This window comes from Lissotriton helveticus, chromosome 11, assembly GCF_964261635.1.
Source record: "Lissotriton helveticus chromosome 11, aLisHel1.1, whole genome shotgun sequence".
Lineage (NCBI taxonomy): Eukaryota > Metazoa > Chordata > Amphibia > Caudata > Salamandridae > Lissotriton > Lissotriton helveticus.
The window spans coordinates 971,943,274-971,970,745 of record NC_136072.1 but is presented as its reverse complement, the minus strand read 5'-3'; the positions used below and the strand labels follow the sequence as shown (position 1 = coordinate 971,970,745).

Below are 27,472 nucleotides of genomic sequence, written 5' to 3'. Positions count from 1 at the left end.
TACACCACTGACTACACGCTGTAGGGTGGCCAGATTTTGAAAACCAAAACCGGGACATTTACCAAACATGGAAGAAGGGCTACAATTGTAGAGCAGAATGATGACTTCCTTTACAGTGTTCATCAACACAGAAACACAGAGAGGGAGGCACTAAGGGACTAAATTAAATGCTACTTTTAAACCTAACCTTGTATGTGTTACTTAAATAGCTTTCTATTAAGAGCTCCTAGCTCGTCACATCTTGAAAAACATGAAAATGTGCTATTAGAAATTAGGTTTCTGGTTAGCAGAGTTATGCATCCTGTCCAAGCATGAACCACACTCCTAGTCTGGGTAAGTAAAATGCACACCATAAATTAACCTGTGCTCATCCTCTGGTAGCTTGGCACAGAACAGTCAGGCTTAACTTAAGAAGCAATGTATAAAGTATTTGTGCAACACTTCAAAAAATAACACAGTGAAAACACCACAAAAAGATTCCACACGTGGTTAGCAAAATAGAGCTTTATTTATCGAACAAAACAAGACAGAAATGATAACAGTCCAATAAGTATAACTGGAGTTATGTATTTTTAAAGAATAAACTGAAATGTAGTGCTTAAAAGCATTAAGCGCCAACTGGGGCAATCTGGTTGCGCTAGGCTGGGTCAAGTCCAAAAGTTAAGGCCAACCGCAATGGAGTGTGGGTCAGATACAGAGACCAGCCTTGTGCCACTGATTAGTATCTCAGATTTGTCAACGTTGAAAAAGATATGAGCAGCAGGAGGAAGTGATGTGTTGTTGTTGATCGTCCCAATGACAGCATAGTGTCAGTTATGAGGTGTGTAACATCAAAGATACGTTGGTGGTCAAGATTCGAGGAGCATGAAGTGATGATTTATTATCGAACCTCTGGGTTGTAGGTGATCTAACAGCACAAAGTGATGTGCCAGTGCCCAGCTGCGCAAAGTCGGAGATGCTTTGGGACCTGGAGTCAATGTGCCATGCAGTTGACGATGTGAGGTCCACAGTCTGTGCAGCAGCGACGATGCATCGAGGGAGATGCAACGGTTCTGATCTGTGCAATGTCTATGATGCATCAATTTCAGCAGCTACAGCCCTTTAAGCCCACTTCCAATGGTCCAGGACTGGATTAGCAACCGTTGGCAGGGCAAGGCTCTCAGAGGGCAGAGTCCATCCGAATGCTGTAGGTGGATGGTTGGAAATCTTTGATGTCCCTGAGACTAAAAACAGGAGGCAAGCAACAAGCCCTTTGAGTCACTTTGGTTCTGGCTTGGAGAGATGCAGGTCAAGTCCTTCAAACTCCCAGGGTTTTTTTTTTTACTTCAGCCTTCGTTATTGTGTAAGAAATCGCATTGCACACTACTTTGCTTCAATCATTGTTGACCTTGATTGCTGACCTTTCATCATGAAAGTACATAAGGTCAACCTAAGCCCAAACATGTAGGGCGGTAAAATAAGAAAAGATTAGCCCTTTCTGGAATAGGTGCAGTAGTAGACTGAACAGAGTCGGGGTTAAAAAAAAGGCAACCCTCAAACTTCTATAACACGTGATAGATGTAATATTCCTAGTAATCCCCCAAGCATCACTTGTTATTAGTTTTTAGGTAAATATGTTTATTGGTTGACTCTAGTATAGAGGCTAAACAGCCACTGTATGTATCCTTCATTGACTACAGATCAGCATTTGATCGCATTGACTGGAACATTCAATGGAGCAAACTTACTAAATGAAATATTCCACCTCCTCTTTTGAGGCAACTAATCCTCCTGCACTCAGACACATGGGTAAAAGTAAGAATGGGGGGGCGGAAGTTACTTGACAAGGAAAATTCCAACCTCAATGAGGCCAAAAGAGGGCGGTGTATTAGCACCAACACTGTTCAACCTCTTCATGGCCGATCTGGCACCAGGATTAGACAAGTGAAAACTCGCATTCGCCAAAAATTGGGGTACATGTGCTCTTGAACCTGTTGTATGTGGATGATCTAATTCTCTTAGCCGCACTCCAGTTGTCCTCCAATGCTTATTAGAAGCAACACAAAGTTTCTCAGAGGAGAATGGTCTGAGTATAAGCCTGGACAAATCGAAAGACATGAGTCTGAACTGAGGAGGAACCAAAGGAGCTTAACTTTGACACTTAGCGAAGCAACTGCTGGAAGTTGTCCAAGAATATAAATATCTGGGAATCACCATAGACAGCAAAGGAACCTTTGCTGCACAAAAGGAGGCTATAAAAAGGAAAGGCATAGCAGTAAAATATAAAAAACACGATTGCTGGTAGAAGCCTCCCCAAGCAATACAGGCAAAACCTATACCGACACTCACTTATGAGAGTGAGGCCATGAGAGGGAGAGACAAGACCGAATGATATTAAATCTGCCTAATACACATCTCCAGCTTAACTAAGACTTGAATTTTGGCATACAGAGGTAAGGCCTATCTCGCACAGGAACATGTGTCAAATGCTGTAACAAAATTGAAAGAGAGGTACCCGAACACTGAATGCCCTCCATTGGCAAAACTTTCACTCAAGGAGAAGAGCACCTCCAGGTTTTACCTGGAATACTCTCTAGAACAGCTTGATTGCGAAGTGTCTTGAGACCTCAGGGACCCATGAAAGCTTGAAAGAACTTGTGAACAAAATGGTCAAAAGAGCCTCCTTGCAGGAGGACAAATCAGCACTATCAGTGAGGGCCCATAGATGATTCACATAGCAAATCTACAGAAGGGCAATTCCTCAATTCGATTTAGGTACAGGTTGCTCTAAAATCACAAAGGAAAAATATTTACAATATCGCCTAGGTTTACCACCTTCAGTATTCCTTCTCCCACCATGAAAGTGTCCTTCATTATTAGGCTGCAGGTTGTGCGGGGAAGAGCGAGAGAACATTGTCCACCTGCTATACATATGAAAGGAACTTCTACACGACCGGAGAGCATTGCTGAGGCCACTTTTTAATCTTAAAAAAATACTGACATGTAGGCATGGGGTAACTGCATGCTTCTCTGGTGCAGATGTGCAACTGAGCAGCCGTATGGTAAAGTTCATAGGGCAGATTTTCAAGCCCCTTGCACCACTTTTGCGTCACTTTTCCCATGTTAAAAATGACGCAAAAGTGGCGCAAGGGGCTTGTAAATCTGCCCCCATGAGTTTAGTTGAACAAAGACTAAAAACCATAGACACAATAAAAGGACTCAGCAATATTAGGACAGACAACAGGAAACCTCACAGGAACAGATTATAATAATCCATTAGCGGGGGATGAGCAATGTTCTTAAGATTTCATAAGCTTACTAACTGATTTCTTTCATAAGACTGAATATAATTGATAACTCTTATAAGACTGTTTAAATCTGTACTTGAATTGCATAAAAGCACACTGAGATATAGTAATTTATAATTATACTTGCAGCAGCTTTGCACAGAACCGCGAAATTGCACAAACAATAATCTCAATTGACTAGGCATGCCAGTCGGTTGGACCACAGTATTTATCATTTTACATCACAAAGCAGAGGCAGGGATTGATCCTCATCACAGGGGGTGGTATATGCTCTCTGGAGATAACTAAAACGCCTCCTTTTAGTTACTGTTTTTAATATGTAATGTACACCGGAAAAGACGAGTTACTGAATTATCTCTGATTGTACAATCACTAACCTGTATTGAATATTTTAGTATGTGCACCATTGCAAAGATTTTAACTAATCAAGCAATTTAATGTTAACACTCTATTTACAAAAATGTTTATTGAGAAAGCAACATTAAATATGATAGAACATTGCAACTTACAGAGGAATGGCATTTGAAAGTTGAGCACATCTAAAAATACAGTTTATGTAATTTTTAGTCCGGGTAAAGGAGTTACACACCCAAGATAACCCCTGTTTATCCCCTTGGTAGCTTGACACGAGCTGTCAGGCTTATCTCTGAGGCGATGTGTTAAGCCTTTGTACATACAATACACAGTAACACAGTGAAAACACAACAATTGGACACAACAACAGCTTGGAAAAATAACCAATCTTTATCTAAACCAAACAAGACCAAAACGATAAAAATACTGCATACATACACAAAGTTATCACTATTTTAAAGGTTTAAGCAAGTTAGTCCATAGAACTCTTTGGATGAGTTGGTTTTAGCACAAAATACCGCTAATATGGCAAAATCTGAGACGAAAAACTGCCACAGAGGAGAGAAGCAATAGAAAACACAAGTGAAGCGTCGATTCTTGAATCCCGGGTGAACTGAGATGTCAGTTCTGCTACACGCAGTAGAGGTGTTGCGCCAATTCCTTACTGTGAGGAGAAGCAATGCACCAAATTCCAAAAGTGTCTCCTTACTGTGGGGCGATGCAACGGTGTGATGCGTTAAAAATCCAGGAATGCTGGGTCAATGTGGACGCGAAACGGGCGCTGCATCGATTCCTTCAGCCACACAGCAGAGCCTGTATCGAAGTCGGCGCATGGGTCTCAAACGTCGGAGACAGGGTGCTCTAGACTCGGGCTATAGTGGTTCTTCCAGCCACGAACAGGCCCTGTATCAATTTTCGGGCCGCACTACATCAGTGCATTGGTTTTTCGACTGCACAGCAGCAAACTTGTGGCGGGAAAAACAGCGCTGAAGGGCGATGCATGGGTTTTCAGCTTTTAAAGCAGCAAAACCATCTCCAAGGGCCCAGAATTGGAGTTGGCACCACTGGAAAGGTAAGAACTCCCAGCATAGGAGTTGAGGGGAGCTGCAGAAGATGTCTTTGATGACCTTTAGATTTCCAACAGGAAACCACCACACACAAACCCTTGGAGAACTTGGAAAATAGGATTCCAGAAAGCAATGTCTAGTTCTAATACTGCTCACAGACAGGACCAACAACTGCAGGTCAACCCAGCAAAGCAACCGGGCAAAGGGTCAGTACTCCTCCTGACAGCTCTCCTGCAGAGTACTCAGTTTAGAAGTGTTCTAAAGATGTGGTGTTGTAGGTCCAATACTTATACCACTTTCCACCTTTGAAGTAGGCATACTTCAAAGGATAGTCTTTGAAATGTGTACATCTTGCCTTGCTCTGACCTGGCTCTAGACACACTACATGGGGCTGGAGATAGCATTGTGAGAGGACAGTTACAGCCCTATTTAAGTTTCAGTGGCACCTCCTCCCACCACTCTAGCTCAGGCAGGCCCATTAGCCTGCTGATAGGCATTTCTGAAAGGATATGCACAGCACACCTCATCTCCCTTTGTGTGACTGTCTAGAGTGAATGCACAGACAGCCCAATTGTCCGTCTAAACCAGACGTAGATTCCACAGGCAGGCAGAGACACAGAATTGTAAAGCAAGAAAATGCCCACTTTCTAAAAGTGACATTTTCAAATGCACAATTAAAAAAAACCTTCACAGAAAAATGTGTTTTAAATCTTGCGTTCAGGGAACCCAAACACCAAGGCCTCATTTATGAGGCCTTGCGTCAGTTTTGCGCTTCCGATGTGTCCCTTTTTGTGACGCATCGGCGGAGTAAACCATGCCTCCTCTTGCACACTATTTACAAAGTGATGCATCTAAGCAGATGCTTCACTTTGTAAACCCCTGCGCTAGAATATATCTGCGTCAGGTATAATGTATGCAGGGGGGGGGGCCTTCCACCCGCAAAAAAGCCTCGTAGAAGTGACACAGTGAAATATATGAGATTTCACAGCTTCACTTCTAGGACGCAGTTGAGTCAAAATCTTGTGCCTGCCTCACAGCAGGTGTAAGACTGACGCAGGCCCTTTCACATGGGGCTTGCCCCATGTGAAAGGACGCATTGCAGGAGTTGCGTCACTTTTGTGCTTACAGATACGTCAGAAATACTGACGTATCTGTAACTACTTGCGACATGATGCGTCATACATTAAATATAACGCATCAGGTATGTCGGTAGGAGTGCGCACCGAGTAGTGACGCATTGCTGCTTTCATGCAGCAACGCGTCATTTCTCATAAATGAGGCCCCAAATCTTTATCTCTTCCCAATTAAAACTTACACTTGTTAGGAGTTACAAGGCAGCTCCAATGATAACCTATGGGAGAGATAGCCCTTGCACTAGTGAAAACTAAATTGGCAGCATTTTACTATAAGGTCAGGTAAAACATACCAGCACATGTCCTACCTTTCACATACACTGCACCCCTCCCACCCCTCCATTGGGCTACCCTTGGGCTATCGTAGAGATAGCTTACATGTAATAAAAGGGAAGGCTTGGGCCTGGAAAGTGGGTGCGATTGCCAGGTCGACATGGCAGTTTAAAATAACACTTGCAGACTTTGGAGTGGCAAGCCTCAGACATATTTGCAGGGCCACTGATGTGGCTGGCACAATAAGTGCTGCAGGCCCACTAGTAGCATTTGAATTACAGCCCCTAGGCACACACTTCTCTTTAGGAGTCTATTTAAAAAAATGAATACGGTTTGAGTGAGGCTAGCAGTGCATCCAGGGAAATTCATTTTGGTCCATTCTCTGTCCCACAGAGAGGTTCTCCAACTGAGACCCAGATCATATTCCCATAATGTTTCTGTAAGTGTTCTTCCCTATCTGGATCAGGTGCTCATCAGAATTTGTATATGGTATATAGGGTGAATAGCTGATGCGATCGGGGGAAGAGATAAGCCAGGATGGGAGGTATCAGGTGAGGAGTGATGCATGAGTGTATTATGTACCAGATCGGAAAGTTCATAATACTGGAAACCCATATGAGGTGAGAGATGGTATGTGAAGAATAACTCAGTTCATAATGCTGGAAACCCATATGAGGTGACAGATTGTATGTGAAGAATAACACGGAAAATGTAATTAGTGAACCTGAACAGCATAATTGCGAGATGAGATGTACACTTTTGTTCATTCATGCCTTCCATTGTAAAGTCTTTCCTCATTTTGTAAGTAAATTATTTTGCCAAATAAGGCTGTTCAAAACTGATTAATGGGGGTTAAGGGTGAAACGAAAAAAAGGGTTTTAATAAGGTGCAGGCGTGAGACATAGTGAAAAGTAACCCCAATTTGGGAGGGTTGGGCATTAAAAGAATGTATTGGTGAGAGAAGCTTGATAACATAGCCTGTTTTAGGCGAACCATGGCTTCTGAGGAGCATCAAGGGGTTGGGTCATATAAATTTGTATTTTCTTGATATCCAAAGCCCTATGATATTTAATAACATCGGGGGCGGTGATGCCTCCTTGAGACTTAGGATGATTTAATTGTGACAAAGAGATTCGAGGAGGTTTACCATGCCAAAGTAATTTGGAAAGGATCTTGTCAATTGAGCCAAAGAGCCACTTGGAGATCTTTATAGGGAGCATCGTGAGTAAGAAGCTGATAATGGAGAGGAGCATAATTTAAAAAATGTCTAGACAACCACACAATGAAAGGTACTTTGGAGACAGGTCCTTGAGAGTTGTACAGTACCAAACGCCGAAGCATTTGATTTTGGAAGAGTTCCAGACGAGGCCTGCTTCAATGAATACAGTTTTGGTACAATGGCAATACCTGTTTTGTTTACATTTAGTTTACATAGCGATACCAGTGAATATTTGTTGAGTTCATGAAAGAAGGGAGGAAGATAACAGTCTGGGTGTGACATAAATAAAAGAATATCATCTCCATATGTTGTAAACCTTAAGTGAATGTTGTTAATTTTGAAACTAGAAAAGTCATCTGAATTCCTTAGTTAGAGAAGGAAAAGTTCCAAAGCTAAAACAAATAACAAAGGAGATAAGGGGCAACCCTGTTGAGTTCCTCTGTTAAGTGGAAAATAAGGAGATCGTATACAGTTAGCTATGACAGAAGAATGTGGTGAGGAGTATAACAAGGAAATAAGAAGGAAAACATTAGGACCAAATCCTTGCCACCAATTGACCCTATCAAAAGCTTTTTCTGTGTCCAAAGATAACACCGCTGTTGGACCTGTCAGCCTTAGGGCGGTCTCCCCCTACATCTTTGCCCTTTCTGCCTCCCACTTGACTGCACATTTATGTTGGACTTAGGACTCTGGGCACCTTACCACTGCTAAACAGTTTTAAGGTGCAGGTGCTCTCCACTAAAAACATGATGACACTGGCATACCTGCCACAGGACCTTGCTACCGCAGTGATGCCTACCCGTCCATAGACTAACATTGGGAACCCCCTATGAGATAACTGCTGACTGGGACCTAATAGTTATGTCATGTTTGGTATAGTTGGAATCGTAGCGGCGAACCCTTTCTATTGATATATGGGGTCTGGGCACCACTACTTTAGAATACCCACTTTTAGAAAGTGGACCTTTTCTTGCCTGCACTTAGTTTGTGCACTGCAGACTCGCCCCTCCAATCTGCATGCTGGTAGCCTTCCTGGGCTGTGAGGAGGGGGTGGTGATTCACACCTTTACACATGAATAGGCTGGGCCTGGATGCCCCACAATAGACTTAACAACCCTGCCTTTATCACTGTAGACAGCCAGGCGCCAGGTCAGGGAAGGCAGGGAACATCCCAGAAACTCCTAGACCCTTCCAGAAGCTTCTCCCCTTTCTGTCAGTCAGTCAATCTTTATTCGGGTACCACAGTACCCATAAAAGCACAATATGAAATACATTACATACATACATGTTAAAATTTTTGGCCGGACAAATAGTCTAAATACATTCATTATACAAGTCATAAAGTGACTTAGTGCAAGATTTAGAGTCATCACAGTACAAAACTATTTACATAACTCTCAGTCTTTAACCATGGATCTGCGAGCCCTTACTGCCGTTTTTAGAAAAGTGCAAGAACGAAAAATAAGGTCCTCATCATCTAGAGTTAACATGGAATCAAATGCTGCCTCTAGGCTAATTTGTCTTCTCTTAATAAAATACGAGCATAAAAACTGTTTAAAATATTTGATGTAAAATTTGCAGGAGAATATAAAGTGCTTTACAGTTTGCTCACTCCTTCCATCACACGGGCACGGGATCAAGTTTAGATTAGGATTATAACCGAGTGGGAAGGAGAATGCAAAACGGATTGTGCCAGCCCTTAAACGAAACAGTAAGCTTGTCTCCCAGCGGATCATCGGTAGTAACAAATAAATATGGAGTGGATACCTATAATGTTCGATTGCCATATACTTACGCACAGTAATTTTACTGACCTCTGCTGCCTCACGCTCGGTCTTATATAGGGAATACAGAGCATTCTGCATATCCTTTTTTGCGACCAGGGCAGCGAGTGAAGGGTCCCAAAAAATGCTTTCCATATTTATACTGCGCAAACTGCTCAACACTCCACCCAACCACGGGATATCTAGACCCCTAGCACAACCTAAGCAATCCTTAATGATTGACTGAGTCAGGGTGGCTGCTTCATTCTTCCATACAGCAATCCATATAAGTGCTGGGTGAGCCCTAATATAATCAGTGATAAAATTAATCTTGAGCTCTTTGTAACATATGTAGTGGGAGGATGAGATAGGGACATTCAGTATTTTTCTACAGAATCTATTGTCCTCCTGCTGTATACCAGAGCAGTTGGCCGTCCCCCATATCTCAGCGCCATAAGTCGCTACCGGGGTACACTGAAGTTTATAAATTCTTTGGACAGCTAATGCTGCACCCATCGTCTTGGGGCGAGGGATGCTTAGAATCGAGTTATTGGCCTTTGAGAACTTGCTCCTGGCGTGAGCTAAATGCTCACTCCAGAAGCTGTTCGCAGCAAGGGCCGAACCCAAATATACGAAGGATTTTACCACCGTCATCTTATGGCCATCTATTACAATCGGACGTTGTAACCGGGAGGCGGGGGACGCCCCCCCCTGTATCCCGGAAGGCGACTATAAACTATGACCCCCCCCCTCTTCTTTCAACAGGTGGCAGAGAGAGCGAGCTGGAACCAGGGGCTGGAACGGTACAGCTGTGATGAGGAGGATATGGAGCACGGCCCCTTTAACTGGCCCGGACCGAGTGAGGAAGAGGAGGAGCACATCATCTGCATAAAGGACGCCCAGCTGCCGGAACAGGTGTGTCTATACACCGGAGGAGCGGTCAGAGCGGAGCAGAGTGGAGGTGTGGCGTGGAGCAGCGGAGTCGGAAGGAGGAGAGGAGCAGCGGGGAGAGAAGTAGAGGCGTGGAGCGGAGGAGGAGTGTTGAGCCGAGGCGAAGCGTGGAGAGAAGCGGCTTGGAGCAGCGGAGCCGACGACTGTCCTGCCAGAGCCGGAGCAGTGGACTTAGAGGAGGAGATTGCGGAGAAGGAGGGCGACGGTGCTTCAGGAGTAGGAGGCTCACGAAGCGAGGAGGAGAAGGGCGGAAGAAGACTCGGAGTCCTACGCCGAACATCGGGAGAGACGGTCCCAGGAGGGCAACGGACCCACGATTCGCCCAGCCACTCCCATGGAGGGGCGTGGCTAACAGAGGTACATGGTAGGGTTACTGGGTGGTTGCGGTTAAGGAAGGGAGAACCCAAAAGCCCGTAGAGTAAGTCCCCCCGTGCACTACCCTCACAACCCTGGACATAACTGAAGCACTAATCGTTCCCTCACTCCTTTTCCCAAACGCAACTTGTGAGTTGACCCTAGTACTGATACCACCTCTGTTTCTGTCTCCCCCTTCGGCGGAACCTGGGCCAAGACGGACCACGACGGAAGAGGACGGCGGAGCCCGACCCGGCGCCGAGCGGAGGGGGTCATCCATAAAAGCAGGAAGGAAAGAAGTCGCTCACCGCGGCCTGTGTCGAGTCGCCCTACCTGTACTGACAGACTCTTTCAGTCAATAAAACCTGGTTTGATCACAACTAAGACTCGCCTCTTGCCTATTCCCACCCAGCCGGCCACAGGCGTATAACCCGTTTGCCCGGACCACAGTTCATTAAAAAAAAAAAAAAAAATTGACTTGTAAATCTAAGTTTTTCATAAAATGTGTTAAAATCTTTGCATTTGATGTGCGCCCTATTAAAACTGCGTCATCGGTGTTGAGCAACGCAGGGATAGATACCTTGTTAATATATGGGACGTCTTGGGTAACCAGTTTCAGGGAGGCATTCAGGTCATTGATGTATATAATAAAGAGCAGGGGAGCCAGAACACAACCTTGTCTGACCCCCCTGCCAATATTAAAGAGTCCTGAGACCTCACCTCCCACCCCCATTCTTACTTGGGCCTTAAGATCTCTGTGCAGATAAGCCAGAAAATTGACCAGGGTTTCATCCAGACCCTTGGATAAAAGGATTGCCCACAGCTTGGACCTATTAACTAGGTCAAAAGCTGTGGACAAATCCTTGAAGGCCATATAGACCGGGGATTTCATAGCAATAGCATATTTGCTAATAATTAAATTCAGGTTAAGGCATTGCTCCCTTGTTCCCACTTTGCTCCTGAAACCCAGCTGACAAGGGTCCAAGATGTTAGTTTCCTCTGCCCAATCTAAAATTTTGTTATAAAGAACTCTACCTACAATTTTAAGGGTGTTATCTATTAGGGATATAGGTCGATAGTTACACGGTAGTGATCTATCGCCTTTTTTGAAGATCGGTACTATTACACTTCTGGCCCATGTTTCTAGAATCTTCGCCAGGGTCAAATTATTAAAAATATTCAAAAGTAAGTGGGCCCAAAACGGCGGGTTCCATTTAGTTAGGTCCATTGGCAGCCCGTCAGGGCCAGGCACTTTATTGCCTAGACTTTGGTTAATAGCTTCGGTTACTTCTGAGATGCCGATGTCTATAGGTGTAGGATTGCCAAAAATAGGTGTTGGGTCAGATGGAAGTGGGGCACAGTAAATAGCTGCAAAGTGATCCACCCAGGCCTCACTAGTTATGTTGCAACTAATAGGCGTCAGTGACTGCTCCATGGAACGGACTTCCCTCACTGCTGCCCAAAGATGTTAGCACTGTTTAGGTTGGCGGCGTCAGACACCTTGTCCCAGCGCTCCATTAGGACTTCATTTCTCCTATTTTTGGTTACTACCTTGTAATTGTTTCTGGCCTGCCTAACCGTTATAGGGCATCTCGGGATAGTGGTTATAGCCCTACGAAGGTTCCTATTTGCTTTAGAGCAGTCTTGATTAAACCAACTAGGGACAAGTGCTACCTTTTTGGGTGGTTTAGATATGAGGCTTTTGACAGTCAGACATATCTTACCAAAGTCCTCAATTATCTGCTCAGGTGCTGAGACAAGAGACAGGCAGGACTCGATCAGAGGCATGTTGTTTTTTGCCAGTGCCTTAAAGACTTCTGCATTATCTGTCCCTTTCCAACATAGTCTTAGATTATCTGTTGAGACCGATAAATTTGCCATTACACAATCACTATGAGCGATAGTCCATCTGATTGCTTTTAATGCTACCTTAATGGGGTTATGAACCCCAAAATCAGACGGTGTGACCGCAGCAGAAGTCACCAGTTTTTCGATTAGCGGGCATACAAAAACATAATCTAATGTAGAGCCACTTCCCCTTCCTCTATATGTCGGAAGGTTAATTCTATGGGAACTTACAACTAGGTCCATAACATTAGATAAGTTATGCGAATTAATAAGTCTTTTAAGTTGTCGGCCTCTGATATAAGAGTGTTGTGTGCAAAAAAATGTTTGCATATCAGTGCCTTGGCTATGAAATTTTGCATTAAAATCGCCACCTAATAAAATGCCTAAAGTATCTCCTTTTGCAGACTGATTATCCAGATCAGAGATGAAATCAAATAACTTTACAAAGCTTTTGTTAGGGACTGACTGGAAGTCATTATTATAGAAATGTAATAGATAAAATTGAATACCCCTTTTAAACAGTACAGCTTGAAGATCTAGGCTGTGCGTTGGTATTATTTCAAAGGTTCCTCTGGCTGTCACCTTGAATGCTATGAACAAACCCCCTGATGGTCTTCCCTTCCTTGGTATTTGTGAAAGGACACTATAACAATGAAAACCCTCAATGTATAAATTTTCGGTGCCCAAGTTTCTTGAAACATCAGGATATCACGTTCCCTTACCAAATTTAGCCATTCAATATTTTCAAGTTTTGATCGAAGACCTGCCACGTTCCAACTAAGTATACTCAGACTTGTCCCTTCATTCCTTGATGCTGGGGATTTCTTCCCTTTGATGTGATGCCGTCAGTACTACTCTGGGTGGTAAAATACTAACAGCCACAGGCACAGCCATCTAGTGACTGGGTGTTAGGCTATAAAAGGGAGGGTCCTGTCCACATATTCTTGTTACACATCTAGATAAGGAAGAAACTCTGCTGGAATGAAGACTGCTGCACCAGGAGGATTTCCACTATCTACCGAGGCTGACTGCTTCCAGGAACTGCTGCCCCAAGCTAGCTGAGTTGCCCTGCCTGCCTGCTGATCTTGCACTGCCAGAGGGAAACTAAGACATCACCTCAAGAGTGTCTCCAAAATAAGACTAACTAATCCCCTGGTCTCTGGGGGATCACAAGACTGCCAGGACTGTCCCTGAAACACTGTGCGCAAGGGTATCTGCACCTCATTGGGGGACCTGTGTGCAGAACTTCATTGCACCACCGCTGGCCTGGGTACTCGAAAGCGCTGTGTATGCCCGAGATCTACACATCACGCAGTGTATGCTAATTTCCCCAGCCCGGGAGCCTGAAGGTGCTGATTGCCCGTGACCTGGAAGCACTGGAAGGGAAGAGCCGTTAGCCGATTTCACCGCTGCAGGCCCCGGGTCTACAAACAAGAGCGCTGTGAGCCAGGGATCACTGCCACCAGCCCAGGAGCCTAGGGAAACACTGTGAGGAATCCCCGGCGACTTCAGGAGAGCGCCGCGCTGGGATTGGTGCCAGCGGGAGGCGTCAACTGGCGACTGGACTCAGCCGAGACATGTCATCGCCGATGAAGGAGAGGAGCTGTGCTCGCCCTGGTAACGGCTAGCCCACCCCTCCGCGCACCATCATCCCAAAGCATTAAGCCCCGAAGACGGAAAGAACCTCGAGCCGGTATCGGCCTCGTCCTTCTCCCCCCAGGTAAAAGCTCCACATTGCGAGCTGTGTTGCTGTGCATAAGCATTGCCTTGGGCGGGCTGTGGCACAGAGGCTGCGGAAAGTCTACCTTTGGGGGGACTGCCGGGGACTGTGTTAAGCCAATACCGGGCCCCCAGGGACTGTCGAACTTTAAAATAGCGCACCGGGGCAAATCAGCATTAAGCACACCAGTTTCTTTGCAGTAGCATTTAGCTGTAAGTACCGCAGCAGCATAGTAGCACTGGAAGACCAAACTTTTGCAGCCATATTTAGTTTAAGAAATGCCCTACTTAGCCTAAACCCTATCACAGGGTAAGAAGGATTATGCGCCCCAGGGACACGTGCCCAACATTACTTACAACGAATTTGCCTTCGCAAGTGACTTCCTATGATGCCTGGGACTGAGGTTGTATTCCTACTGGCGCTACAAGTTTATTCTTCTTTTCCCCATCAAAGAAACCCCTGAAAGGAAACTCATGATATATGTGGAATTTTTATGGATTTGACCTTGCCTAAAACATAGATAAATATTTTATATTTTTATAAGCAACTGGTGTAGTGTCCCTTTGTGGGGTTTTACTGTGTTATGGTGGGTGGTTGTTACACAAATACTTTACATATTGTCTCCTGAAGTTTAGCCTACCTGCTCTGCGCCAAGCTACCAGAGGGTGGTCCTGGGTGTTTTTGGACCTACCTTGTCGAAACCAGTGGTTCCTACTTGGACTACAGTAACATACCCCTGCCAACTAGAGACCCGATTTCTAACAACCACCAAATGATCTTTAATCTTGTGACCTTTATTAATGATGTTTAGGAAAGTACATGAGTTATCTGCAACATTCCATTGTGGGATGAAACCGCATTGATGTACATCAATGAGATCAGGCATTAGAGGAAGTAAGCTAAGAGGCAGTGCCTTGGCACATATCTTGTAATCTGTGTTGATTGAAGAAATAGGTCTGTAACTCTTACATTGAGTCAGGTCTAGATCCTACTTAAGGATTCAACATTTTGTGGCATCCACAAAGGATCCTGAAGAGGATTTTAGAGTATTGAAATGATTAAATAACTTGAGGCGTTTGGGGAAGAGGAGATCTGTAAAGTGGAAATAAAATTCAACACTGAAACAGTCTGGTTCCGATGCTTTACTTTTAGGAAGAGACTTTACGGCCAAGTGGATGTCCTTTATATTAAGCAGTCGTTCTAAAATAGAGAAATCTGGCAATGGTGAGACTCTAGGTTTAAGGCTGGAAAAGTCATTAATAAGAGACTCCTCCACTAATGTGATTTCAGGAGTATATTGATCCTTATAATAAGAAGCAAAACATGCCACAATATCAGCAGCTCTAATCCAATTGTCTCAATAATTATGAATGAGGGATTTAATAGAAGCCTTTTCCTTCCGGCACTTTACGTAACAGGGTAGGAGGAAGACAGCTCTATTGTTAATACCATAATATCTGGCATTCAGTGTAATGAGTGTACTGCATGCCTCTTCAGTAGTAGACTTGTTGAATTCAATCTTGACTGTGACTAAGGCATCACGATCCAATTTTTTGGGGGGATTATGTAATAACTATGTGCAAGTAACTTTATGTGTGCCAAAATGGAAGCAGGCTTCTTTTTTGCATTTTATTTTTTGGAATGAACTAACCCCATAATAAAATGCATTCAGGCCACTTTAAAGGTGTCTCAAACAAAATCAAATGGTGATTGAGCGTTATAATTGAATTGGCAACATTCTTTAATGAGGGCCGTGTGGGAAGCAAGAAAGGAGGTGTCCGAGAACAATGAGTTAATAAACATCCAAGAGGGGTTATTGGGCCTGCTAACCGATAACTGGGGCATGACCAAGATTGAAATGGAGCCAATTTGTGAGTTAACCAAATGGTCTAATAAGCTTTTTAGCAAGGAATATATAATCCAAACAAGATTGAGAGTGGTAAGTGGGAAAATAGAAGTAGTACTCCAACAGGTTGGGGTTGTACGATCTCCAGAAATCAGAAAGTGAGTGTTGAGAAATGAACTTTTAAAGGCTTTAAGTTAGGCATGAGGAACATAGCATCAAGTGGATTGCCTATCCATAAACTGGTCTAGGACTAAAATCACCTCCTACCAATAAATTATCAGTAGCGTGTTCAGCGATTGTGCGAGACAGCATGTGTAAAAATGTGCGTCTGCATGGTTTGGATCATAAATATTCAATACGGTGAAAGTGGCTACATCAATGGTAATAGTAACTAGTAACCAGGGAACCTCTGAGTTTCAATGTTGGGAGTGTGAAGTAATGTTGAGAGACTTTTGACAAAGAATTATGACACCATTCTTGTTGGTAGTGGAGCGAAAAAACAACATTTCACCGATCCATTATGTTTTTAAGTTTAGCAACTTCTGGCTCATTAAGATGTGTCTCCTGTAGAAGGCTATTTGAAATTTCAAGCGAGCTAGATGAGATAAAAACTTTGTTGTTTGACAGGATTCTTTAACCCCTTGACATTCCATGCAACTAAGATGCATTGCATTGTGCAGGGATTCTGCTCAGGAACAGAAAGATGCTTGGAACCATAGAACATCAGCATGTAGGGACTGAGACACCATACCACCTCAGTATCTAAAAGCCCACGTCCATATAGTAATATGCGTCCTAACCTTTCCATAGAAACAAGTGAGTTGGCACCCCAGAACACAACACTCTCGACCCTCTCAGGGTTTGCAGTAACAGGACACACACTTTTGCTCCCTCACTTGTACTTGTCCACAATAAGAAAACAAGGAAATACGAAGGAAGTTAGCAATGTTTATTTAAACTATTGTGCTCTAAGATGCAGTATTTGTGCCACAATCAGACAACAAATGGCTATTAAAAATATCATTAGCAGGGTCAGCAAACCATATACCATAAAAAGCCCTATCATGTTATAAGAAAGTTTAGTCTAAACATCCCCTTTCTAAAGAAGCAAAACGATTATATATTATAGATCTCTGGGATTAGTGGTGGACCCCGTACCTTAGCATTCATAGGTGGAAGTTCGACATCTCAGCTGTAGCAACACAGTTGCTTCAGGACCTTCACCAAGTGTGTGTTTTTTCAGAACCCCTGTCTTCAGGAATATGGCAAGACATGTGTGCTTACAAACAGCAGCTGCATAGAGAATATCAAGGGGCAATGTTGTTTGACCTTTCCTAGGGTTTACCGACAAAACTCCAGAAAAAAATGTGTAGGTTTTGTGTGAAAATACAATGTGGGACAAAGGCCAGCATGTTAAGTATTAATGTGTGCAAAAAAAACTTGGCCTACAACATGCACAATTAGTCCAACATGGGGAAAACAACAATGGGCCATGCAAGAAACACTCAACAACATTGAGATAAAAGAAACATCTGCTGACTGAATACATGGGGAAATACAACCTCCAAACACTACTTTGCATAAGTAAGGCATCACAAGAACGAGGGTCCACAGATGCTGAAATAGTAAATAGGGGTACAAAAGGGGGTGGTGATGGACGGAGCATCTGAACCAATCAAACACTCACACCCAGTCAAAAGATCTGGGTTTGATCCATCACCGTTCTTTATCCCACTCTGTCACCCCAGTTCAGACATGGCTATATGCAAATCAGTCTGACCCTGTGCCTCATGGGAACAGTCCAGCCCGAACTGCCAAGCCATGCCTTCCCTGGACCGGAAACAAGCTTCCGGGGACCGGTTTCTGGCATTCCAGCCGTCTTCAGCCCGGCTTGCTTGAATCCAGTGGCAAAGTGAGCAAGGGACTCACGTCTGAGCATACCCTGCCACACGTATGGCGGCCAAAGCGGTACAAAAGGGGGTGGTGATGAACGGAGCATCTGAACCAATCAAACACTCACACCCAGTCAAAAGATCTGGGTTTGATCCATCACCGTTCTTTAGCCCACTCTGCCACCCCAGTTCAGACATGGCTATATGCAAATCAGTCTGACCCTGTGCCTCATGGGAACAGTCCAGCCCGAACTGCCAAGCCATGCCTTCCCTGGACCGGAAACAAGCTTCCGGGGACCGGTTTCTGGCATTCCAGCCGTCTTCAGCCCGGCTTGCTTGAATCCAGTGGCAAAGTGAGCAAGGGACTCACGTCTGAGCATACCCTGCCACACTTATGGTGGCCAAAGCGGTACAAAAGGGGGTGGTGATGGACGGAGCATCTGAACCAATCAAACACTCACACCCAGTCAAAAGATCTGGGTTTGATCCATCACCGTTCTTTAGCCCACTCTGCCACCCCAGTTCAGACATGGCTATATGCAAATCAGTCTGACCCTGTGCCTCATGGGAACAGTCCAGCCCGAACTGCCAAGCCATGCCTTCCCTGGAAATAGGAAAATAGGCAAGAGAACACCCCAAATGGTGGAGGGACAGTGTGACATTTGAGAGAGACAGGTGATTTGCAACCTCGAAGAAAGAAACGGGTAAAACCAAGGAAGTAATACGTGTAAGAGCGAAATCAAAAACTTCAGAACAATTAGGATGGAACTGTAGGATGGACCTGTAAACAAACCGGTAACACTAATATTATATGTACATGAGGCTCTAGATATTGAAACAAAGAGACCAGACTTACCTTGGAAACAAGAAGGAGGAGGTTGGAATGATGGAGACAGAACATGAGGGAAGGAACTATATGGGGGATGCAAATGAGGTTCCTAACTAGTGAAAGGTAAGAGGGTGGAAAGGAGAAACTGTCAGTAAATAGAGTACAAATTTGCAAAGACCATTCACCTAGAAAAGAAAGAAAAATACTAGGAACAATGATATATTATGACAAGCCATGTGTTAGCAAATGTTCCTAAATGCATAGCTTTGTTTTTTTGTTTGTTGATGAAGGTTTGTAGATTTGCAGGCTTTTGAAGAAGTAGGATTTGCCCTTGAAAGTGATTTTGAAGAGGCGGGTGAAGTAATCAATATCTAAAGTTCATGGATCTCAACTGGGGCATAGATCCAGGATTTGCTTTCAATGAGCTGTTGCAGCAGGAGAAAGACCCTGTGCGATAAACACATTATGATCTGACCATTAAAGTGATCTCCCCTTTTAAGCCTCTGAAAGTATTTGCATTTCTTAGAAAATTGCAGGAATAGGAAGATGATTTCTCTGGGATGGAAGTTGGGGCCTAAGGACGACCGAGGACCAAAACGGTGAGCTGATTGTATAGTTAGAGAAGAGGTAGTAGGTAATCTTACAATTGTAGGGATCAATATTTGCAGAAAAAAATCATACTGGAACCTCCTGGAAGACCAAAATGACATTGGTTATTCATTCTATTCCTGTTTTCCAAATTTTCTGTTAGTCATTTAAGTTGAGCATGTCTTTAACTATTTGAGATATACCAGAAGTGGAATCCTCAAAGTTGCTCACTCTCTGTTTCAAGTTAAAAATGTGTTGATCATGAGAGGATGATTTATCCTCAATTCGTTGCAATGAGCAATTGGTATTGGCCATAAATAGTTTTTAAGGCCCTAATTCCATCCATAACATAAGCCAGGGTCAAATTAGTAGGTGATTAAGGGGGGAATCAAGATCATTTTGTGGCTTTTTAACCGAAGTGGAGTCACTAGGCTTCTTTGATATGGCTCCAGTGACATGGGAGGAAGGAGAGCGCTTTCTTACAAATTCGTAAACACTCTCCATGGGGACTGAGGAGGCCTGAATATTGTTTTCTTACTGAGACCGTAGGACAGAAAGGGATTTTGAAGGGTTGAAGAAGGTGACGATTTACTGATACTTTGTGTTTTACAGTATCTCCCTATATAAGGCCATAAAGCCAGTAGGATGAAATAGGGAAAAGAGTCAATCACACAGTCATATCCAAGGTGAAATGACAGGAGCCTGAGCAGGTGAGAGTAATACTACATGACTATTGTCTCATGTTGAAGAACAAATATCAAGTTTTGAACAGCAGGCGAAGGACACCACGTGGTAAAACATAATGAGGATAAGCAAACATGCAAGGTGAGCCGGCGTTAGAAGCAAATAATGCCCCAAGTGAGAAATTTTGAGAAAGGGACCACCGTTGGAAGTCAGTTGGAGACCTGAGGACATTGCGAGGAAAAGAGATTTCTGAGCTTCAGTGTGGTAGAAATTGTCTCAATATCATTCGGAGAGGTGAAAATGGTGGCCTACGATGTGCGTCTCACAGCGGGCTTCCAGAATGAAGTCAGGGAATCGCTGAGGTGGAAAACTTTGACATTCCCTGGTTGTGTCTGCCTTACGATGCCTAGTTGTAGTAAAAAAATGCATTTATAAGGAGTCTGGAAGCTACCGTTACCCAGCCTCTGCGTCTAAGCCGCAAGGAGCACTAGCTAGCAGCAGCCATCTTGCACGGCATCCAGCTACACCCCTCAACATCCATTTTTTATAACAGTGTCAATAATTACAAGACATGTGAAAATAGTAATCAAAATGCACACATCGTGCCCAAATCAGAAAGACAAAAGGATTTTTTTTTTATTGCACTGAAGTTAACACTTATAGAGAAGTTCATTATATTCTACAATACCATAAAGGGGCAAGGTGTTTTTTATGATACTTATCTCCTGCTTACTGCACCAAAACACATATGCCCAGGTAAATACTAGGCCTTTTCTCCTTGATAAAGTCGATTAGGTGTGATTGGCCAGAATTTCATGAATGGTGAGATATTTATCACACCTGATTATTAGAGAGTGCTATCAACATCACATCACTTGTAATAGCGATCCCTGCGCAAACAGATTTCTGTGGTGGTATTGTAATATAATGTTAACTATTTAGGGGCATATTATCAAGGAACTGAGTTAAAATTATCGCCACTTTAGCGGCAGAAAACTGCCGCTAAAGCAGCGATAATGGGCTTGATAATATGCCCAGGAGAATTCCAATAGAAGCCCATGTTCTGGTGTGAACATGGGCTTCTATGGGAATTCACAAGGGCATATTATCAAGCCCATTATCGCCGCTGTAGCGGCAGTTTTATGCCGCTAAATCGGCGATAATTGTAACACCATTGCTTGATAATATGCCCCTAAGTAACTCAGTAGTCCTCATTTTTGTGACCTCAGAAGGATGAAAAGCTAAAAGAAGCCAGTGGGTTTCAAACTTGTGACCATGATGGCAAGCACGGGTTCCAGGGGTAGAGGCATTAGCCTGCTGGGCTGTTAATAAGTCCTGCAATCACAGTTTCCCTCTCTTCAGCTTTGAGCAGTTAGTGAAGCCCCAAAAATATTGAACTCCTTACTGTGTCACTGTTTTCTTTTCTAAAGTTTGATATATGATGGATAAGGTTTGTGGCTGCTTTCATTAAATGAGTCATGCACTGCCTTACAATCTGTGGAACTACTTTGCGTGTGTTCCTGAGCACTGAAACGCCTCATCAACTCTAATCAATAGTGTCTATAAACTGCCTCGTAATGGTAGGAAGTCACACTTGAATCTGCTTTATAGATCCCGCTCCATCGGTTTACATTACAATACACCTGCTGTCGGTTAAAAAAAAACAGAACACAGCACATTCACAGAATTTTACTTGCAAGGAAAATGCCTGGAACCTTTCAAAGGTTTGCTCAGTGGCACAAGAGAAGGCTCAATACTCAGAAAAACAAGAATCAAATTGGGTATGCAAAACTAACTCCTCTTTCTCCATAATAGGTTTAAAAGCCGTTGGTTCATTTTTTACCTTTATATTGATATGCTGTAATGTGCCCTGTACGTACACTTTGGAATTAAGTACAGTCAACTAGAGGTGGCCGAGCCAACAAAATAACAGGAAAAGCCAAGCCAGAGCCAAGTGTCTGGTTGGGCTCTAAGAGACAATTCACCAGCCAAGATCTGAAATAGTTTTGCATAAAACTTTGCAATAAAAGCCATTTAACATATTATAAATGCTTGCCAAAATAGAAAAAAGTGTATTTCTTCAACATTTAAAAGCATTTTCCAATTTATTACATCAGATTATATTATTGCATTAAGACATTTATTGAAAGTGACCGTTTCCAAAAATGAAATTTAAAATATTCAAGCTCCTCCATGTCCCCCAATGACAACAATGCCATTAGTGAATTAAGAGACAACTCAGTTGTCTTGTGATCCTACCTAATGTGGCCTAGATTCCTAAATAGAGTAGTGTATTTAAATCAGACAAAAAGAGAAGTGTTTGTAAAGCACACGCTCTAAAATGATGTATCTCAAACTGCTCTCAAATGCAATGAGGGATATGGAAGCATCATGAAACAAAACATTTGCCTAGTTTCAACCGATTTGGTCAAGAAGGGAAGACAGAAAAATTAAAGATTTTTCAGATTTCACATTGTGCCACTCAGCCACTAGATGGGTTTTGAACCTGACACTTTCAGCAGGTTCAACCTCAAACATTCTGCCTTCCTCCTCCCCTTTTTGCCGGATTAGTTTTACTTGGCCTTAGGACTCTGTGCCCTTTACCACTGCTAACCAGTGCTAAAGTGCTTCTGCTCTCCCCTTAAAACATGGTAACATTGGTTAATACCCAATTGAAATATTCAATGTATTTGTAAATCCATAGGAAAGTTGCACTACATGAGCCCTGGGCATGTAAATTAAATGCTGCTATGCAGCACTGATTGTGCCATCCACTTAAGTAGCCCTTTAGACATATCTAAGGTCTGTCATTGGAGACCCTGTGTGTGCAGTATAAACTGCCATATTGACCAGCCAGGCCCAAACCTTTTTTTTTAAATACATATAACACAACCCTACTGTTTGCCCTAGACATCCAATGGAGCAGGGTGCAATGTATTTAAAAAGTAGGACATTAACTAAGGTATACATGTCTTGGTAGTAAAAAACACTTACATTCATTTTTGCACTACTGCAAGGCCTATCTATCCCATAAGAGAGCATTGGAGTTACCTCATTACATTTTATAGGTGTTAATTCCAAATGGGAAGAGATAATCAGTTCATGTTTGGTGTCTCTGAAATCCAAATGTAAAATTCTAACTTATAGTAAAGTCGGATTTTAAAAAGAAAGTTGGTATTTTCTTGCCATTTGGTGCCTGCAGCCTGTCTCTGTGTCACATGGCTAGGTGTGGGTGACATTTGGGCTTTGTGTATTCTTCCTAAACAGCCACACAATGGGAGATTAGGTGTGACTGCTTGGTGTGGGTGACATTTGGGCTTTGTGTATTCCTCCTAAACAGCCACACAATAGGAGATTAGGTGTGGCTGCTTGGGTCATCACTTGCAGGATTAAAGTTAGGAGCTGGGGCACAGCTCCACTTACACTTGAATATGCTGTGTCCTGCCTCCACACAAAGGGCTGCATACCCCCTGTAGTCTGGAGCCAGGAAAGGAAAGGCATCTGGGCACAACAAAGGCATGCCTCTAGGAGCTTCTCTCCACTTCAAAGGCACAACTTTCTATAAAAGAAGGACCTCAGACACCACCATCTCAGTATACTTCTGGACATGTGGATACTCTCCACGAAGAAGGACTGCTGTGCTGCTACAAGGAGTGGCACTCTGCTGGACTGCTACTCTACAAGGAACTGCTGCCCTGCTGTGCTGCCTTGCTGCCTTCTTGCCTGGGGAAGAAGAACTGTACCGGCAACCCACCTTGATCACAGAACCCCAGAGTGACTCAAAGATCTAGTCTGCTGGCCTCCTGATCCGAGCCTCTGGGACATAAATGGCTCCCCAACAGCTCCTGGACCCACCTTCAGGGAGTTTCTAACCCCAAGTGGTGCCCCTCAGGTCCTGGACCCTATGTGTGGTTCGGTGGGCTCACAGTTCAAGCTGTTGGTCTTTTTACAACCACGAATGAGCCTGTTTGCACCGGAACCACTCTGCTCACACTGAAAATCTGTGTGAGCCTCCACCAGGCCATCTCTTCTCACAGCAGCATTGTCAGTCCGTAGAGGACCACCAACACAAAGCACCTGGGCACCCGTCTGTGATGCTCTGCCTGCTCTTCTCACCATACTGACGACCACCCGCAACGCTCTCCTTGCTCCTCATGGCCCTATCCCACCCTAACTAAACTCTTTGCATAAAACTTGAAAAGGTAAAATTTCAGCAGGACTAATTGGGGACTATATTTGACCTGCGTTCCATTGCAGTCAGGCTGAACATTTAACTTTGACCCAGTCCAGCACCACTAGATAGCTGTGATTAGCGCTGTATTCATCTACGCGCTATATTGCAGTTTATGATTGAAAAATTCATAACTCCGGTTATACTGATTTAATTTTTGCTGTTTGGTTTTGTTTTATGTATTAAAGTTTGTTCTGCTTCTCTAACCTGGTGTGGGATACTTTTTGGTTGGTGTTTTTACTGTTTTACTGTTTGAAGTATTGCACAGATACTTTATACATTGCTTCTAAGTTAAGCATGACTGCTCTGTGCCAAGCTACCAAGGGGTTGAGCACAGGTTAATTTGGGGTTGCTTATACCTTACTCTGACTAGTATTGTGGTTGCTGCTTGAACAGGGTTCATGCCAGTCAGCCAGTAACTGAATTTCCAACATTGGTGATCAGCGGTGAGGATTGGACTTGTGTTTGTTCAGTGCCATACATTGATTGGATGTACACTAACGTTCCATATCTTAGATCAATTAAAATTTTAAATCTAATTCATTGGCTTCATTTTTTTTCTCCAAATTCTTCTGCTGACTGGTGTGCATGAAACCACACTTGTGAATATGGAATACAAGCTGGCCAACATGCATGCCTACACTGTGGCCCAGACCAAGGAGTTCTGCAAGGAGAGGGGACTTCCTACAAAAAGCAACACCAAGAAGGTGGAATTTTAAAAAACGCTCTGGGCCTAGGCAGAAGCCCATCAGTCAATGGTTGAAATTTCTGAGGGGAATCTTGTCATGGATGGACAAAGAAAGGGTCTCCTTGATAGGCAGCCTGCAGTTGAGGGGAATGGTTTGGCCCCTGTATTGGAGCCCCTTGCCAGTGCCAAGAGCAGTGTCTCTTCCTGCAGCCTGTCCACAGTGAAGCTGGAAGAGAGGAGGGAGGAAAGAGAGTTCAGGCTAGAGATGGTCAGACTTTAGATGGAAGAAAAGGAGCTTGCCATGGAGGCAGCAAAAGAGAAGGAAGAGGCTGAGAGGGCCATGGCATAGGAGATACTAGCCATGTCGGAAAAGAGAATGGCCCATGAGCTAAGTCTCAGAGAGCTGGACATCACAGCTAAACAGGTGGAGGCCAACAGTAATGATTGCAGCATACCTACAGGCCCTCTGAAGACAAGAGGATCCATATTCCTAAAGGTCTTGTGTCTGACTTTATTGTGGGGGACAATATTAACAAGTGGTTTGAGGCTTATGAGATTTTATGTCAGGACACTGAGGCTAACATTATGCAAAACGCCTTTATTGCCCGCTCACAACAGATACAATTGAAAGAATTCAGAACTTTAAAACATTCTAACAAAGTTTAAAGGGAAAGGCAAAGGTCAGTGCAGCTGCAAACATTTGTGCCGCACTGGGGATGACTGAAAAGTGTGGGTCTGCTGTGATGCGCACCATCCTGGGCCCCAAGCAGTGGGAGATAGCCTCGTAAGGAGTCGGAGGGGCTGTGTGGAGGCAATGGAATAGCCTGCGCCACCAGTCTTGTAAGGTATGTCATATCTAAATTTGATTTAAAAAAATGAAAGGCATAAAAATATATATGTAGGTAAAATATAAACTCACATTATATCATCCAATACCGGAAAAAACAGTACATATTTATCCCCCCTCAAGGGAGGGTGTTTGCCAGAGGGAGTTGGGCAGGGGGGGATAATAAGTAAGCCTGGGCAGTGTACTCATCTTCGGTCACTGAGTTTGCGGAGTTTTTTGCACTCCATGCTCTGTGGAGCTCACAGAGTTCCGAAAAAGCACTGCAGAATTTTTTCCTCGCTGGCACTCATCAATGGTAAGTTTGGGAGAACAAGCGAGGAAAATCCAACACTAGACCATTTACCAGCGAGATTTCTCAATGTGGGCGGTAGCCAATGGTTGTTACAGCTCGTTTTCAGAAAGCTTCTGTAAGCATTGAGGCAGCTGCCACTTGAATAGAACTTCTACTCGAGCTGCAGAAAGAAGCAGCTCCCTCTTGCACTGTGTGAGATGCTGCTCACACAGATTTTACAGTGCAGGACAAACACCCAGCACTAAAAATCTGAGCAAATGGCACGAGGTAACCCACTCTACCGCTCATGGAACTCTGTGTAGCTTAGCGGAATTTTGCTGTCACTTCACTAGCGGAACTACGCGAACTCCACCAAGGCTTAGTAATAAGTCACACCATAAGGTGTATATAGGAGAGTAAAACTGTACTTATCTTGTGAGCAACAGCAACAAAGAAGGAAGATGGCTGCATGTTACTGTACTGTATATTTTGTTAGAATGTGTTAAAGTTTAGAATTCTTTCAATTATTGCTGCTGTGAGCAGGCAATAAAGGAGTTTTGCATAATTTTAGCCTCTTAAATAAAATTCAGATTTGTTCTGCCCATCAGGCTGTGAAAAATCTACTTTGTCTTACAGATGCACAAGATCCCTTAGGACTATTGGGGGTGTAGTCTATGGAGGCATATCCCTAGTGAGGGGAGGGAAACTCTACTGATCTTAGAGAAGAGAGACACGATGAGGTATACCCCATGAAGAAAGCCCTTGTCAGGAAGTATGGTGTGATCCCAGAGAAGAACAGACAGAAGTTTAGAGATAGTGATAAACTGCAAACTTGCAAGGCATTGGATGGTTGGGTGTAGGTCAGTGAAATAAAAGATTATCCGGGGATGTACAGTTTGATTGCAAAAAAGTAAACTTTCACGCTATGTTCTCCAGATCTTGGCTAACACCTTATTGATAGTAAGCTCACTGATCCCAGTGAGTATGCTAAGGAGGCAGACCACTGGCTCAGCACCAGGGTCCAACATAATGAATCTGGAAGTGATCCCAAAAAGGGTGGTTCAGGTACCCACAGCACAGTGAGGCGGAGGCCAAGGGAGATACGTACAGGTCCCTGAATAAGGGGGAGGGAAGGGTTCCCATGCTGGAGGTGGTTCTTGTGGGCAGTTTCCAACCCAGCTGCGTTGATTGTTCTCAGCTAGGACACAATCAGGGGGACGCTGTCTGACTAGGAAACCACCCACTGCTGGAAACTTTACTGGGGTGGTCCATGTGGCCTTAAGGTTAAATATTCTCCAGGGACAGGTCATAGACCATGTCATGATCTCCCTTTGCTGGGAGATGGACTTTGAGGATGAGCTGGTGATCCCTGAGTGTGGGAGTCATCACTACCACTAGGTGAAAGAGAATGGGGTCCCAGTCCCTGCTCTGAGGAACACCCGGGCTAGGCAGACCATGGTGGTGGAAAGGCTATTTTTCTGAGAGCAGTACACCAGCCAGGTGTGTAAGGTAATTCAGACCCATTAGTAGGACTTTCTCCGCCCTATGGACCTGGTATCCTGGGAGTGGCGTGAGGAGGTGATCCAGACGAGGGTCATAGTTAGTTCACACATGCCCTTAGACTGCA

The 27,472-nt window shown here is 43.9% G+C and overlaps 1 protein-coding gene across 2 annotated transcripts in view; it reads left to right on the top strand.

Annotated features, from left to right (window-relative positions):
• The window catches only part of SEZ6L (seizure related 6 homolog like), a 1,424,144-nt gene that overhangs the window by 1,340,471 nt on the left and 56,201 nt on the right, over positions 1-27,472 (top strand). The window lies entirely within an intron of this gene.